This window comes from Saccopteryx leptura, chromosome 3 (genome assembly GCF_036850995.1).
Source record: "Saccopteryx leptura isolate mSacLep1 chromosome 3, mSacLep1_pri_phased_curated, whole genome shotgun sequence".
Classification (NCBI taxonomy): domain Eukaryota; kingdom Metazoa; phylum Chordata; class Mammalia; order Chiroptera; family Emballonuridae; genus Saccopteryx; species Saccopteryx leptura.
The window spans coordinates 356927352-356945179 of record NC_089505.1 but is presented as its reverse complement, the minus strand read 5'-3'; positions in this window follow the sequence as shown (position 1 = coordinate 356945179).

Below are 17828 nucleotides of genomic sequence, written 5' to 3'. Positions count from 1 at the left end.
CAATACTGCAAACAAGGGTTATGTCTGAGAAAAAAATCCATCTGTATTGATCAACTGATGTTAATTAAGTGCTATTGTACATGGGGCAATTTGCTAGGTGTGGAAGATATACCCATGAAAAAATGATACTAATTTGGAGGCTCTTTAACATGTGCTCTTGGCTCCAAAATTCTGTGCAAATGCCTCTCCTTGGAATTGCACCTCTGGATTGAGTTTTCTCAGATGGTAAATGAAAACCAACTAGGCCACTACCTGAAGGCCTCTTCCAGAAAATCTCAGTTGGGCTATTTCCCTGGTAGAGGAGGGGAGATGGTGAAGTTGGCTTTGGAGGATGTATTGGAAGTATTAGTCATGGAAAAGTAAATGTACTTAAGAATTTGGGCCTTGGGAGGCTTTTGTGAGTTACCAACTGCTTGTGGAAAAAAAGTTACGGCCTCTCCTAAGTTCAACATCACACACACAAAATAAAGACGTCGCTTTATTATTAGCAGGAGCAGGTCACATCACCGTTCGGAGCTAAGACAACAGAGTGTAACATATTTTGGTCTTCTTTTTTTTTTCATTGCTCCTTTTGGAGCAACTTAACTTCTAACTTGGAATGCAATCTTCTGTCTTATCACGCAAACATACTTTCTGGTTGAAAGACAAAGTGTCCTGTCTACGAAAACAATCTCACTCATGAGACGCAGTCAGAGAAAGACAAATATCGTAGGATCTCACTTATATGTGGAATCTAATAAACACATTAAACCGATGAAAAAAATAGAAACAGAGACACGGAAACATGGAACGGACTGACAGCTGTCCGAGGGGAGGGGGTTTGGAGAACTGGATGAAAGAAGGGGAAGGAATCAGGCAAATCTCTCACACACACATATATAAAAGTAGACACAGACAATAGTGTGGTGATAGCCAGAGGGAAGGGGGGTAGGTGGAGGTGGGCAAAGGCAAGGGGGGGAATGGGAACAGAACGGGACTTGGCTTGGGGTCATGGGCACACGATGTGGTGTGCAGATGATGTTTTACTGAGTTTCACACCTGATCGTGTACTCTAATAAATTCAATTAAAAAAAAAAAAAAGACTTTCTGTATTTGTATATACATTGACAAAGAAGCTTCCAGATCATAAAGGCTCTAAAAAAGACCCCTCTTCAAACAACCCAAGACAATAATATACCCTGGGTTTAAAATAATCCCCTATAGCATGCTGTCTCTTGTTGCTTCTCAATAGAAATAGCTCACACCAGCTGTTTCTTTCCACTCCCAGCAGCCCTAAAGGAGTAAATATGAGACAAACGGCTGGCTGTTTAGTCATCTTGTTGGCATCTAGAATCTACACTGGTCTCTCTCAGTTAGAAAAATATTTGGTGTATCCTGGTTCAACCTGCCGCACTCGTATTTACAGTCAGAAAACACAGTCCCCTTTCTTAAAATATCCTGAATGAGTAGTGGGCAGAGGCCAGGAAGACCGTGGGCCAAGGGTTAACACAGACTCCGGCTTCTGTCCACTGTGCACTCAGTTCCCTTCCTGCAGTTCTGAACCCTCTCCAACCGCAATGGCCCGCCCGCCACCTACCTGCCAGCGAATCTGGGGCTTACAGTGCGTGTGTTTCATTTCACAGACACTAGGGAAGTTCGGCTTAGCTTGGAGGGGCTTTGCCTAATGGTGATGAGAAGACTCCAGACTCTTCTCCACGGGCCTCCGCTTTGAAGTAGACAGCCTGTCCAGAATCAAGTGGATGGCATTTACAGTCTCCCTTGACAGTCGCGGCCACTGATAAAATAAATAAACCTCACACGGGCACTTTCTTTCCTCCTTATCTGCTGCCAGCAAGGGCTATTTGGTGTGGTTCCCATTTGCGGCTGCATGAGGCTATGGAAAACCTGCCGTCTGGCTAGAAAACGGGATGGCTGTTTACATTATGATGGAAGACAGGGTAGGACCATTAAAATAAACTCTCTGATTTCCTGTCACTTCCTTTCTTTATCTAGTGTGGCTAACACGTCGCCACACAAAAGACTCTTCGGGCTGGCTGCTCGGTCTGGTTCTGTCATCTGGATCAATTTTTTCCTCTAAAACAAATAATTAGAGTGCAGCGAGCTCTCCGCTTCTTATTTTAACCTTCTTTGGTGGACTTAGTAAATTCACGTGCTTAAGGAGGAAATAGCTCCTTGTTACTGAGGCTATTACAATCACTCAGGGACTTGGGACTTATCTGCAATGGGAATACTTTTTTGAAATAAAAAAAAAAAAGTATGAACTCCCGTGATACTTTAAACCTCATGAATCCCAGGTATCATATCACAAAGAATAGACGAGTTATAATGACAAAAATAAAACGCTGTGTTTTCTAGCAGAGAAATGAAGGAATGCCTCCTTTCTTCTACTCCAACCTATGAATCTTTCTTAGTCTTTTTACAAGTTACATTGTGTGTGTCCATTAGCATACTGTGTGCGTGTGCTTGTGTGTGCACGTGGTGTGTCTCAGCACTCTATCTTCCGTGCCCTTCTATAAGGAGCTCCGTACTGGTCCCAGCCTAACCCCACCCCACCACCATTCTGCTATGGTTGGAACGACAGCTGGAACCCGTAGCACACAGGCACAAGTAGAGAAATCTCTCTCTTCTAGATGTGTTCTGCCCTTCCTACTTACATTCCTGGATAGTGACAGCTTGTCTACCCAAAGCTAAGATCACCATACTAACCAGGAGAGTGCACTTGAGACTGCTGGCCACATCATTTGATGGTTTTCATAGCTTCCCATTCTGACTTATTTTAGCATCGTTCCTCATTCTCAACAGCCCTTTTCCTGAGAGTCTAGTTTGCTCTTATCTGATCCTGGGAGAGTTCAAACCATAATTGTTAGAGGAGTTTAGAGAAGGCCACGATCAGGGAGGAGGAGGTGCCAAGGAGACATGACACTTGAGTCAAAGCTTCAAGTATGAGGGGGATTTACTGTACTCTTCTTCCAAATCCCCAAGTTTTTCAAAACCTCTCAGGACTCCAGCCCTGTAGACAGTGAGAACTAAAGGAAACAATATGACCCTGATAAAAATCATCGTCCCAATCAGATGGCAAGATTTTAAAATGTGTCTAACTGAGAATAAATCTGTGAAAGAAAAGATCGTCTCCCGATGATGCTGGGGGTGGTGAGCTGCTGGAACATGTCTTTGAGCAGAGCTGCCACATGGTGCAACGATGGTGCCATTGTCACATGCCCAGGTACATGGAGCTGCCTGGAGTCGGGCTGTGCCAGCCCTGCACGACCGCACACGGAGGTCCTCCTTTGGGGACACCTGGGGTCTCTCAAGTTTCTGACAAGGAAGTCAGCCTGTGTATCAGAGAATCTCTGCTTGTCCTGGACAATGAACAGACCTATTATACAACTGTGACATTTGTAGACTGGTTTGTTTGGCTTCAGTGCCCTATACCCTTGTTTTGTTCCCTTTCTTGTCTCCAAAGCATCCCTTTCTCACCCATATCCCAGCTGGTACCTTTTCAGCAACCACCTAAGACGTCTATATTTTTATTTCCACATGTTTTTTTTTTGTTTTGTTTTGTTTTTGTTTTTTTTTTTTTGTTTTTTTTTTTATCTCCGGGCTAATATTCTTGACCTTGCAGAGATTTTTTTGTTTTGTTTTGTTCAACGTTGTAATACTAGGATGTGGAACTGGGTGCTTGCTATCCAGTAAATGTTAAATATTTACTTAATAAGTAAATGATGTTAACTTCCTTTCTCTCTGGCTCTCCAGTTTCTCAACCAGAAATAGATGTGATAATGGTGAACCGGGTCTTACTTTCTATGACCTCCTAGATTGAGGATTATTTTTTCTATACTCTAACAAGAATTTCCACATTTCTGGTTTTGTTTTTTTTTCTGGCTCCACTTTCTAAAGCAGAATCTTTGGGAGTAAAATCTTGAAATCTGATCATCTATCTACCTGTTTATCTATCCATCAAGCACCCTGAATAAATTTTATTGCACAGAAATTAATATAGAATATATGATAAACCATAAAATATGTTGAAAAAATATGCAACAGGAAGGTGTCTTTATAGCTTTTTTTTATGTCTTTGAATATTAATTTTTTAAATTAATTTTAATAGAGTGACATTAATCAATCAGGGTACATATGTTCAGAGAATACATCTCCAGATTATTTTGACATTTAATTATGTTGCATTCCCATCACCCAAAGTCAAATTGTATTCCGTCATCTTCTATCTGGTTTCCTTTGTACCCCTCCCCCCCCCCTCCCTGGTGCCTTTATAGTTTAAGAGAGCTTACTTTAACTTATTCACAGTGTTTTACTAAATATAAAATAGGTTAAAATACGAGCAGTTTGAAAATGTTAATAAAGCCATATATCATCAAGGTACGAATAATGAATTCTTAAACTAATAATAAATTCTTGACCAGGGCCTCTTTTAGCAATATTCAGGGTGGGGCAACCCTGTAGAACTTAAGTTTTCCTCTCTTATGTCTCAAAGCTTATAATCTTTCTAGTGAAAACTAAAAATTGCCATTAAAGAAAAGGTTGGATTTGCAATAAAAATTATTCCAACTTTCTACATTTTAAAAGCTTCTGTATGTATCATTTTAGGAAAATGTTGACTTATGATATTTATGTGTTATTTTTAAAATAACCTTCTCTTTGCCTGACCAGGCAGTGGCGCAGTGGATAGAGTGTCGGACTGGGATGTGGAAGGACCCAGGTTCGAGACTCCAAGGTCGCCAGCTTGAGCGCAGGCTCAACTGGTTTGAGCAAAAGCTCACCAGCGTGGATTCAGGGTTGCTGGCTTGAGCGAGGGTTTACTCCATCTGCTGAATGCCCGCAGTCAAGGCACATATGAGAAAGCAATCAATGAACAACTAAGGTGTCTCAACGAAAAACTGATGATTGATGCTTCTCATCTCTCTCCGTTCCTGTCTGTCCCTATCTATCCCTCTCTCTGACTCTCTCTCTGTCTCTATAAAACAAAACAAAACAAAACAAAATAACCTTCTCTTTGAATTAGGAAAATATCTAAGTATCAGTTAAGACTGATTCATTGTGAAAGTGAATTTATAATACCGTGGCCTGTTGTAATACAGCTGCTTCTAAATGATTCATTTGAATTGCTGTGAGTGGTATACTGGTAAGTGTATTACAACTCATTGTAGCATCTGCCCATTTCTGTAGTGTAAATTCTCCCACTATGGCCATTTTCTAAATACCAATGTGACTTCATTGAACATGGAGGTGGGAAGAGGTGACCAGTAGTGCGCCATTATGTAGTATATATGCCATGCAGATATGATAAGTATGAATACCTTGAAGCACAGGTGATTGTAAGAAAATTAAAAAGTGGCATTTTGAGTACAAACTTTGTTTTTAATATGGTTTATGTGATCATAAGTTAGTATAATTCAAAATTTAATAATGGTTATGTTAAACAACAGCTTTAAAAAATTCCTGAAAATTTACTGGTTGGTTCTTGTGATCCAGGATGAAGAAGCTAACACACATCCATAAGAAACTCTCCCCAAATAAATGTGCTGAAGACAGGCTTCAAATATTTCATACAGACTTACTGTGCTGTATCCCAAGCAAGTGGATTTTTACTGTTGTATATGACTATTAACCCCACGATAACAATGTTACTTCAATTAAAAAAAATGTCAAGATTCTTTGTCAGAAGTGTTGAGAGGTTTTACATGGCCACAGATGGTGTTTTCAATAAAAAGAAAACAAAGAGTTTCTTATTTTTTCATATTTTAGGGAATTGGTTGCAGTCATATGAATATTCTTTCTTCATGATAATTTAGATAGACTTAAGTACAGCTAGACTATGTGGAGAAAATGAGGACTATTTCATGGGAAACTGTTAAAACTGGATGCCTTCTGTGTCTGTGGTAAAGTCATGATATAAAAATTTCCTTCTGTGGCTGCTGTGAGGCCTCTGGGACCTCTGTCCTTAGCTCTTTCCTTCACTCCCTCAGTTATTCCTAGGCTTATTCCCAGAATGACTTGCCAAGGAGATCCCTGCTGCTCAGGATGGAAAGCAGACAATAGGTACATCACAACAATCGGATGAGAAAGGATTCCAACCAGACATGGTCACACTAATCTACAACAGTGCTGTTCACCAGGTCAGCTTAGTCTGGTCCATAGTACATCAACTACCAATGTTCAATCAGAATCTCATGATTTCTTAAATATAACTCACCTCAGTATAGTCTGGCTGGCTTACAAACAACATAATTATTAATAGAACTTAAATATTAGTATTTTAAAACCCCTAATAAAATAATGCCCCTAGAACAGTTATTTTTGAAGTGCAGTTCCCTGAGTAGGAGTATCACCAGCATCTATTAAATGAATTTAAAAGATTTTGTTAAATTCATTTGTTAAAATGCAAATAATTGGACTCCACCCCATAGCTACTGAATCCGAGATGCCGGGAGCAGGGCCCCCAAATCTGTGTTTTAATGAGCATTCCAGGTCATTCTCACCCACAAGTTGTAGTAGAAAGAATAACATTCCTCCAAAGACATATATGTCCTAATCCTTTGAACCCGTGAATATTACAGGTGACATAACACAGAGGAATTAAGATTGCAGGGGAAATTTTGGATGCTAATCAGCCAATCTTAAAACAGGGAGAGTAACCTGTATTATCCAATGTGGGACCGATATAATCTCAAGGGTCTTTAAAAGAGTCACGCAGAGGAAGATGTGGCATGGCAAGAGGGCACAGAGAGACGTGACATTGCCACTTTGCTGGAGAAGAAAGAGGACAATAAGCCAAGGAATGTGGGTGGCCTACAGCAGCAAGGGAATTTCAAATAAAGGAGTAACTTTTTAATATAAGTACATCTCAGATATTGCATGTTTATCTGCAATTCAAATTAGACTAAGTAGCCTAAATTTTTATTTGATAACTGGCAGCCCTACTTTTCAATATAGAAGGGGATAACAGGACTGCCTCTATCAGTGACTATTCTATGAGGGACAAAAATGTTGACAGACCTTTCCAGAATCTTTTTTGTCCCTAGATCAGCTGGCAATTCTCTACTGACCATTTGCAATGAAAAGTTTAAGTCCACTTAATTATTTTCCTTTGTCAATAAGGATCAAACACTTCATAGAAGTGACTAGATATTTTTGATGAAGCTTCTAGGGAATTTAATGACAGTATAGCTTTCTTTTGAGATAATTTCTCTATATTCCTTTTAAGGACTTTTCACAGTTATTTCTGTAGTTAGCACTATATGATTATCCCAAAGGTGTTGGTGATGTAGTTGATGGAAGTGTGTTAAGAAACATAGACAAAGGAGACAAGTTCTTTTAAAGGAGGTAAACAAGAGAGTATATTACATAGACCAATAGCCATTACATGATTCCTTGACTCCTTTTTAATTGAAACAGTATGAGTTGGATTATCTGGCTGTTTTTTTTTTTTTTTGCCAAAAGTTTTCCAACTTTCACTGAGGAGAGAAAGACAAGAAGAAAAAGATTGCTTCTGTGTTCTCCACTTCCCAGTCTGATTTTGCCCTAAAGTTAAGGAAATCACACTCTAGTAGGTGAGACAAATATCTAAGCCAACTCTCTCTCCCCATTGATGCTATTTTAGTATCTAATATTTTTCAAAGCACTTCTAGATCAAAAGAAATACCAAAAGTTCCCTCTATCAATTAGTTAGGTCCAAACAGCTTACGTATTATATTTCTGTTTTAACAACTTAGCAGTCACTTGAAAAAAATAACACATACATTAAAATAAAAAAATAGGCTTGACCTGTGGTGGCGCAGTGGATAAAGCGTCGACCTGGAAATGCTGAGGTCGCCGGTTCGAAACCCTGGGCTTGCCTGGTCAAGGCACATATGGGAGTTGATGCTTCCTGCTCCTCCTCCCCTTCTCTCTCTGTCTCTCCTCTCTCTCTCTCTCTCTCTTTCTCTCTCTCTCTCTCTCTCTCCCCCCGTCTCTCTCTCTTCTTTCTAAAATGAATAAATAAAATAAAAAAATAAAAATAAAAATAAAAATAAAAGAGTAGTTAAAAAAATTTTTAAAAATATTTTTATTTCTTTCTTCAATAGCCACAGTGGCCTACTAATGAGATACGTGCACTTGTCAGGCCTGGCCCAACTTCTTAAAGTTGGGATTCAGATTGGACATCTTTACCTTCACTTCCTGTCCCACACTGATTTTTTGCTCAGTATTTGCTCTTTATATATATAGCAACCATGGGAAACCCAGCTTTGCAAACGTATGATGTCATTGAAAGGAATGTAGTATAATCTAACGGAAAAACTGAACTTTCTGGAGTTAGAGTATTTTTTTGTGTTTAAAGTGCCTGACAGATACACAATATCACTGTGTTTTCCTCAAAAATTTAAAATACATCTTATAGGACTCTGATCACTTTGGTGTGGCATCTCAGGACCTCTCCATGCACACTTTAGCAACTCTGGATTTAAATAATAATTGTATTTTAATCAATCTAGACAAAGGTAGATAAACTCAAGTTTAAATAAGTTATCGAACATCTCCAAGTCTCACTTTTCATATTTCTACAATGAGGAGGACAATAATACACTGTGCCAGTTGTCTTTATGGTATAAAACAAGTACTCCAATGTTAGCTAGTTTTGTTGTTGTTGTTGTTATTTATTTATTTATTTATTTATTTATTTAGTGTGTGACAGACAGAGAGGGACAGATAGGGACAGACAGGAAGGGAGAGATGAGAAGCATCAATTCTTTGTTGTGGCACCTTAGTTGTTCATTGATTGCATTCTCCTATGTGCCTTGACCGGGAGCTACAGCAGACCGAGTGACCCCTTGCTCAAGCCAGAGACCTTGGCTCAAGCTAGCGAGACTTGCTCAAACCACATGAGTCCGAGCTCAAGGTGGCGACCTCAGGGCCTCAAACCTGGGTCTTCCGCCTCCCAGTCCCACACTCTATTCACTGCGCCACCACCTGGTCAAGCTTAGCTAGTTTTATTATCATCATTTACAATGACAGAGCTACAAAAAAGGTCTAGATTTAGTGTATAAGAGGGAGTGATTCATTCTCCCTGAGGTACTATGGGTAATTATAAAAGCTGTGATGCCTAAATAGAATTTAAAAGGATAAAAAAATTATTTAACTGAATAAGTTTTATAAGAACACTGTAAGGAAAGGTCATGTATTCAGAAAAGTGGCAGTAAGGTAAGTATAAAAATGGAGTGTGACAAAAGATGAGCTCTCCTCTTGGTTAAATTGTCTGGAAAAAAGGTGAGGGGATTAAGCAAATAAATAAATAAATAAATAAACCCTCATAGACAGACAATAGTATGGTGATTAATAGAGGAGCGGGGTGTTGGTGGAAGAAGGTAAAGGGGAGATTATGGTGATGGAAGGAGACTTAATTTAGGGTCGTGAACACACAATACAGTATACAGATGATATATTATAGAATTGTACACCTGAAACCTCTATAGTTTTGCTAACCAATGTTACCCTGATAAATTCAGTAAAAATAATAAAAAAGAATTACTGGCTGGGGAGTTTACCTTCACAATTAAAATGACAAAAAATGCACATAGGTTAATATTGATGATTCTTTAAGAATTTAAATAATTCAATTTCTCATGTTGTGATATCACAGAGTTTCTAAAATAATAACGGGTAGGATTTTTATTATTTTCCCTTAGATTTCATTCATGTAGCATGTCACTCCAATGACAGCACATGTTTCTACCTGAAAGTAAAGTGACTCATCACTGTTGATCATGAGGAAAATTGGTTGATTTAATGAAATAGCATAATAATAACACAACAGAAGGCCAGCCTTCTTTGAGGATGTAGTCTTTATAATAGCACTGCACACAGAGTGCTCTTTTTGATATACAAATTACCTCAAGTCACTTCCCTGATAGGAATTGTCAGTCACTTCTCATTGCCCTTAAAACCCAAAATATTTCCCATATGTCAGAGGTCCTTTACCACTTAGCCCATGGCCACCCCTCCAGCTTCATCTCTTCCTTCTCTCGCTCTCGCTCACTCCCTTCCAGCCACATCCGCTCTCTTGTCAGTTTACAGACACCTAACACCCATTCTCCTTCCAGCTTCCGTAGTTTGATATTTCTTCTGCTGTTTTTTCTACTTTAATATTCTTTGCCCTGGTTCAGGAGGAGGCTCGCAAAAATGGTACCACTCAACAAGGGCTCTCTCGATAACACCTCATTGTTCCCTCCCTCCTCATCTGCTTTATTTTTTTATAGCACTTAACAATATCTTAATTATTATGTATTTGTTTATTTACTATTTATCTTCCTAGAATATAAGCTTCACAATGACCAGGAATCTAATGTGTTCACTTTATTTCCAGATTCATGAAAACAAACAAACAAAAAGTAAGTTGACATGTATTGGGCATACCATAATATTAGTGGCTCTGAAATGTAGCTGAAAATCTGACTCACTTCAGAGTCTGTGTTACCCTAGTTCAACACTGCAGTTAATTTTACATTATATAATATTGTTCTTCATGAAGTATCCTTCCTACAAAGCCGGAAGTTCATGCAGGGAAGAGGACCCCAACAGGCAATGAAGCGCATAAGGGGCACACAGTCTCTACTTGTTGATTTGAGTTTTAGAATGTTAAAATGTTGTGGGAAACAGAATGCCCAATCTCCCACTCTTCACACAGTGATGGACACTCTAGCCACCACAATAAAGCAATAAAACAAAAGGCATACAGATTAGGAAGCAAGAAATGAAACTGTCCTTTCTGCAGATGATAAAATACTTAGAAAATTCCAATACCCAAAAACTAAAGGAAACAACAACAAAATCTGCCCTGTCCCAAAGAAAACTCCTGGAATGAATAATCGAGTTCAGCAAGGGTTGGAAGATACAAGATCAACACACAAAAACTTATTCATTTCTGCTTATCACCAGCAAACATGTAGACCATATATTAGAAACATACTATCATTTGCAATCTCACTAAAGAAATGGAAATAATCTGGTATAAATCTAGCAAAACATTTACAATTTCTAAAAATTATAAAATCATATTGGAAGAAATATTTTTAAAAGACTAAATAAAGAGACATATATTCATTGATTGATATTATTTTAGTAAAGATGTCAGTTCTTCCAAAAATTAATATGTAGGCTTAATACCAATTCCTATTAAAATCCTAGTAAAGTTATTGGTAGACGGAGAAAGATTATTCTTTTTTTTTTTTAATTTTTAATTTTTATTTATTTATTCATTTTAGAGGGGAGAGAGAGAGAGAGAGAGAGAGAGAGAATGGGGGGAGGAGCAGGAAGCATCAACTCCCATATATGCCTTGACCAGGCAAGCCCAGGGTTTTGAACCGGTGACCTCAGCATTTCCAGGTTGACGCTTTATCCACTGCACCACCACAGGTCAGGCTGAAAGATTATTCTAAAACTCACAAAACCTGGCTAATCTTATCACCTCAAAAAGGACCATTATAAATATGTTGTTTTAGTCCTTGTCCTGTATACATAGTTTTTTTCTCCTTGGTTTCAGTCAATAAAAATATGCCAATAAAGTCATATTGTATTCTGCTTTCTTTCCCTTGCATTATAACAATATATCTTCCCCTGGTTTTAAAAACCTACTCCCGATATAAATTTTTTAGCAACTGCATAAAATTCCATGAAATAAATTTTTTTTTAATTCATTCAAGCATTTCTATTATGAGACATTTACATTGTTTCTGTTTCTTAAATTATAAATAAGGCTGGGATAAATACATCCTGATTATATCTTGGCACACACATGTACACAATATAAGTTCTATATAGATATATTATTATCACATACATACACATATGTAATACATATTATATAGTGTGTGTATATACCAAAATGTTATAAAACAAAAATAATATATTATGTTTGTATATGTATTGTATGTGTGTGCATGTGTGTATACAAGGGTTACTATACTTGGGATTATTTTTAAAGTGTGGATATATATTCAAAGGTCAAGAACACAAGTTTTGAATTTGCTCACACTTGTTTTTTGTTTGCTTTAAACTTTGTATTAAAATATGTTGTATTTTAAAACTATATAGAGGAAAGTAAAAAAAATAAATAGTAAGTATACCAGTGTATGAATTTTCATAAAACAAACACACAACTCTAAGATTAAGAAACAATTAGTAGAACCACAGAAGCTCCCATTATGATTACAACCTTCCCCCCACAGAATAGCAATTAGGGGGAGGGAAGTAGATTCATTTTATATGAATAAAATGACACCACAGATTCACTTTATTTTATTCATATATTGTGCGTGAGATTATACATGTAACTTTCTCTGTCTGGCTTCTTTTTTTCTGCATTGCTTTGTGAGTTTTTTTATGTTGTTAAACTTAGTTGTAATCTGTTCACTTTCATGCTGTAGTCTATTATCCCATTGTGTAATGACACTAAATTCTACCCATTCCACTGTTGATGGCATTTGAAAAATTCAAATTCAGGACTATTACGAATAGTGCAGTTAACCTATACATCTTTTAGTGAACATGTACATGCATTTCATTTGTGTTTATACACCCTGGAATGAAATTAGTCCTATACTTACATTCACCTTTAGCACATACACATATATTTGCTTTTTTGGGGGGAGGGGGCATCTATATACCTTGGAATGGAATTACTTGTATACCTATTTTCAACCTCAGTAAATGCTATCAAACAGTTTTCCCATGAGGTTTTACCAAACTGCACCCCGACCATTTGCAGTGATTTGTAGTTTTTATCTTTGCCTTTCAGTTGATGTGTGGTGCAGTGTTTTCGCACTTACTTGCCACAGACCTGGGCAACACAGCCTTCTGTGCCTAAGTTTTGTTGCCTGTAAAACGGGGAATAAAAAGAGTACTATATTTTTGAGAAACAAATGCAATAATCCACACAAAGTTTTCGGTGTAGTGACAGGCACAGCAAATGTCACATTCCACTTATCGCCATCATCATCATCGCCACCATCATTGTTATCAGGTAGGCTTGTTAAGCATTCAGCAGAGAGAAAGCAGTCGTCTAGACAAAGTGACCAGCTCCCAACGAGGCAGCAAGGCAGAAAAGAGCCTTCTGTGTTGGGAAAACAGTGAGAACTTCCCTCTTGCACTCCGGGGATGTTTGGTCTGGGTGAGAGACAGAAATGTTTGACTTAGCAACTCACTGAATTGTTCTATTTCCAAAAGAGGGTGATTAAAGGTCCATTTCATTGAGTAGATTATGCATCCCGGCTGGGAAGCAAATAGTCGGTTATTTAAAACAGTCTGCGTCATGGTGTCTCTTTCACAAGGATGAAGTCGGAACAGTGCCTGCACTGTGCGGAGGACAGACCCGCTTTCTGTCCGACCAGCGGGGCTTTCTCTTCCTTTCCTTTTCAGATAAATACCTTATTATGGGGAAACCCATGGAGAGCCCCGTTTCATTGTAGGTTCGAATATTTCCGTGTCCCTTAGCATCGGAGTAGCCGGGCTGCTTCCGATGGCATGCGGAATGGGACGGGTGTCTCCCTGGGTTTCACCTTTGAGCAGCGCGCCAGGCAGCCTGCAGCAGAGGGGCTTCCAGGACGAGCCTGATTAGGTCCAGCTGTGCGGATCCGCTTAGCAGCAAAGCTCACGGACTGCAGAGCAGTTTCCCCACGCTGTAGTTGGGTGGGCTTTGCATTTTGAAATTTGCTGTTTTGTTTCATGCCTTGGCCCTGTGCTTTTAAGAGTGACGGGCCCTCAAGCTCACGCCCCCTGCCTCCCTTCTTGGGGTATCTGGCTTGCGAGCCCTAAGAGCGCATGGTGGCTCTGGTTGCAAGGGCTTCGCTAGGAAGCTTGGGGGCCCGTGTGCAGCAAAACATCTGCATAGATCTTTGCTCGCTTCAGGATGTTGTGACCAATAATCTGGCCTCCTACCAACTGGCTGGGCTCTTAATTCTGAGCACAGTGTGATACAGCTGTGTAAGGTTATTTCCACTGCAGCAGAAAAGAAATCCCCATCTGCAGGAAGATAGGAAAGTGATGATAAGCTTGGGGAAAGGACTTTTTTTTTTTTCCCTCACTAGCCTGGGACCTCAGTATCCCCAGTTGGCCTCAAAAAGAAAGAGAGTGGGTACATCACAGTGCCGTTGTGAAAAGTAGAAGGTTTGGGCTCCAATCACTCTTCTGCCAATCAACTGTATGGCCTTGGGCAAGTCACTTAACCAATGTCAGCCTATCTCATCATCTGCAGACTTGAAACAGTTTTGGCTTCTTTTGGGTGATGTCAAGACTTCACTGAGATAATACAGGCAAAGCACACAGTGGTTGGCCTACAGCTAGCATTCGATAGCCAGTGCCTACTGTGTGTTATGTTCTCTTTCTCTGCCCTCCGGCCAATTATCTTTCATTCTGGCCACATGGCTCTATCTTTCCTCCCAAGTCTTACTAGGTATCTCTTCTGACCTGTCCAGTAGCAACGTCTGCTATCTTTGGTGTAGCATTTTTTATGCTGTATTATAAATGTAATTGTATATTTGGTTAGTTTTTTAGTGCCTCTACATATTGTTTATCCCAATGGGTGTCACATGGTAAGCAGGCAATCAATATTAAATTTTATTATTCTTAGACATAACATATCTGCTGAAAAAAAAAAAAGAAAGAAAGCAGACTCTCTTAGATCTTCTCTAATACCAGCAGACCCCCACACGGCACCCATTTAACCCGTCCACCAGGATAACTTAGGACGATACTGGCATGTGATGCTCCTAGACTTCTCGCTCCTTCAAGTCCGCCAGCGGGCACTTCATCCTGCCCATCTCAATATTTGGCTGCCCAAAGTTATGACCTATGGAATCAATCAACTATTGCTGAAGAGAACTACCATGGCTTAAAAAACCATGACGTCTTATAGCTTACACAAGTGTAAATTGACTGTCTTACTCTAATCACTTGTGCTTAGCCATTGTCTGGCATAGATTAAAAATAAATAAATAAACATTTATTGAAATGAATGAATGACTGATGCTCAAAGTATGTTTATGAAGCTAGGCTTCAGTGTTCTGTCCCCCAAACAGTGAGTACTTTATGGATACTCAAGAGAGTTAATAAATGATCCTGGTTTATCCATGTCTTTCCTGGTTTTTGCACCCAACATCTTATGTCCTGAAAACTTGCTTCCTCTCAAGCTGAGATAGCTGGTCACCCTAGTTTCTGAGAGCTCTGCTAGTCCAAAGTCACAAACTCAAATGCCTTCAGAGATTGTCAGATAATGACAACGAGAGGTAGTCTAGCTTCGGTTAAACTGGAAACCTTCCAGAAGGTATTTGAATATGAACAATACCTGTCAAGGGGCTGGATTAGCTTGATGGCCAGCATTGCAGCCTGTGACATGGTGGTGCACAGACAAAGTTAACAGAAGAAGGAGCAGGGACAATTCCATTTTATATTCAACAATGATTTTTTTTTTCTTTTCAAAATAAAAACCATTAATTTTGAGATTTTTTAAGAGTTTGCTTAACACCTCTGAGCCTCTATTTTTGTATATATGAAATTAATATTCTAAAAGTCCTTACCGGATACGTAGAATTGTGGGAATGAAATTAGATCTAAAACACAGAGTATGAACAGCTTTTATAGTTTTGAAAAATAATACATGTAGTAGGAGGTACATTGAGCTGGGAATTTGAAATCTGGGTTTTCCTTTAGTTGTATGAACTTGAGGAATTCCTTTAACATCTCTGAGTCTCAGGTTTCTCATCAGTAATCCAAGCAGGCTGACAGTTCATTGCAAGGGTGCATTATATTACTAGGATCTGATTGCCTGCAGAGTGCTTTGGGGACGGAAAGTTGGTGCTGGGGATTAAGAACTCCAGCACAGGGACCAGAGAAACCCAGGCTCTGATCCTGGCTCTGTCATCTAACAGATGTGTAACCTTTAGCATATTCTTTAACCTCTTCCTGGCTAATTTTCTTATGTAAACATGGGGATTTTAATTGTGCCCACCTCCCGTGGTTGTTGACATCAGGGGACCAAATAAAATAATCAATGTAAAGAGATTAGCCTAGAAAATAAAAATAAATATTGGCCCTGGCCGGTTGGCTCAGTGGTGGAGCGTTGACCTGGTGTGCAGAAGTCCCGGGTTTGATTCCTGGCCAGGGCACACAGGAGAAGCGCCCATCTGCTTCTCCACCCCTCCCCCTCTCCTTCCTCTCTGTCTCTCTCTTCCCCTCCCGCAGCGAGGCTCCATTGGAGCAGGGATGGCCCGGGCTCTGGGGATGGCTCCTTGGCTTCTGCCCCAGGCGCTGGAGTGGCTCTGGTTGCAACAGAGTGCCCCCCCCCCCACCAGGGGCAGAGCATCACCCCCTGGTGGGCAGAGCGCCACCCCCTGGTGGGCGTGCCAGGTGGATCCCGGTCAGGCACATGTGGGAGTCTGTCTGACTGTCTCTCCCGGTTTCCAGCTTCAGAAAAATACAAAATAAATAAATAAATAAATATTATTTTATTACTATTACTAAAGTTCCCATGACTATATAATACATAGAAGTGATCAAAGTCTAGTTATATCACATTTTCAGTTTTTAAAAGAGCATGCTTATCAGTTTCCAATTTGAACTCTTTCCCTCAATTTCCTGTACCTTAGGCAAAGTGGAAGTTTTACTTTTTTAAGTGCATTGTACTCAGTCCTCCCAGACCATATACAAAGCTCTGCCTCATCCCAGAAATGAATTTGTCCCACAGCTTTTTAAAAACTCTGGAGCCTCGGTGTCTCCTGTGGCTACAGGAGCTCATTCTGCAGGACTCGAGCTCCTTTTCTCCTGAGCAGTTAGTTCTTTTCTCTTCCATGAAGTAAAAAGAATTTTTTTTCTGTGTGACAGAAATAGAGAGACAGGAAGAGAGAGAGATGAGAAGCATCAATGCTTCGTTGCAGCACCTTAGTTGTTCATCGATTGCTTTCTCGTATGTGCCTTGACCAGAGGGCTACAGCAGAGTGAGTGACCCCTTGATCAAGCCAGCAACCTTTGGGCTCAAGCCAGCAACCATGGGGTCATGTCTATGATCCCACTCTCAAGCCAGTGACCCCACCCTTAAGCCAGCAACCTCGGGGTTTTGAACCTGGGTCCTCTGCATCCCAGTCCGATGCTCTATCCACTGTGCCACCACCTGGTCAGGCAAAAAAAAGAAATTTAAAAAATGCCTTCCCATGACTGTCCTCCACCCAATCCCCTTCTGGGTCTCTTTCTTTCTTCAGTAGAAGCCACAACTTAATTTTGAAACAAAATCTGAGATTACATGTTAATCTCTAAATGCAGCCATTTTCCTGTTAATGGAACTAACAGGCATTTTATCTCACTGACTAATGAAATTGCTTTTAATTTTTAAAAACATGTTTCCCTCCTTCCAGAGCCAATGTTTTACAACACATTAAAATTGAATTTAATTTGGCATTTAAAACAACATAAAGGGTGCTGTGTGTGTGTGCATGTGTACATGCGTGTTTGTGAGTGTATTGGTGTGTACTGGTTATTTCCCACAAGTCTCCTTTGAGACAACATTTTAAGTTTCTTTTGAAGGCATTTAAGTGGTTCCAGCTGTTTAAGACTCAGAGCTGTAGAGAGACCTTTCCATTTTAGGTGACCTTCAAATAAAGTTTGCTAATGGAGCAAATTTGTCTTCACCCTCCGCGGGAGTTTGTTAAGGGACCCGTCATGCGTGCTCCGTGTAATGGTTAAATCAGCACCAAATTAAACTATGTTCATTACTGTGCGCTAATTATGTTGGAACAGAGATGGACTTATTATGCAAATCTCTTTGGGCAGGGGCAGGCCAAATGACATTG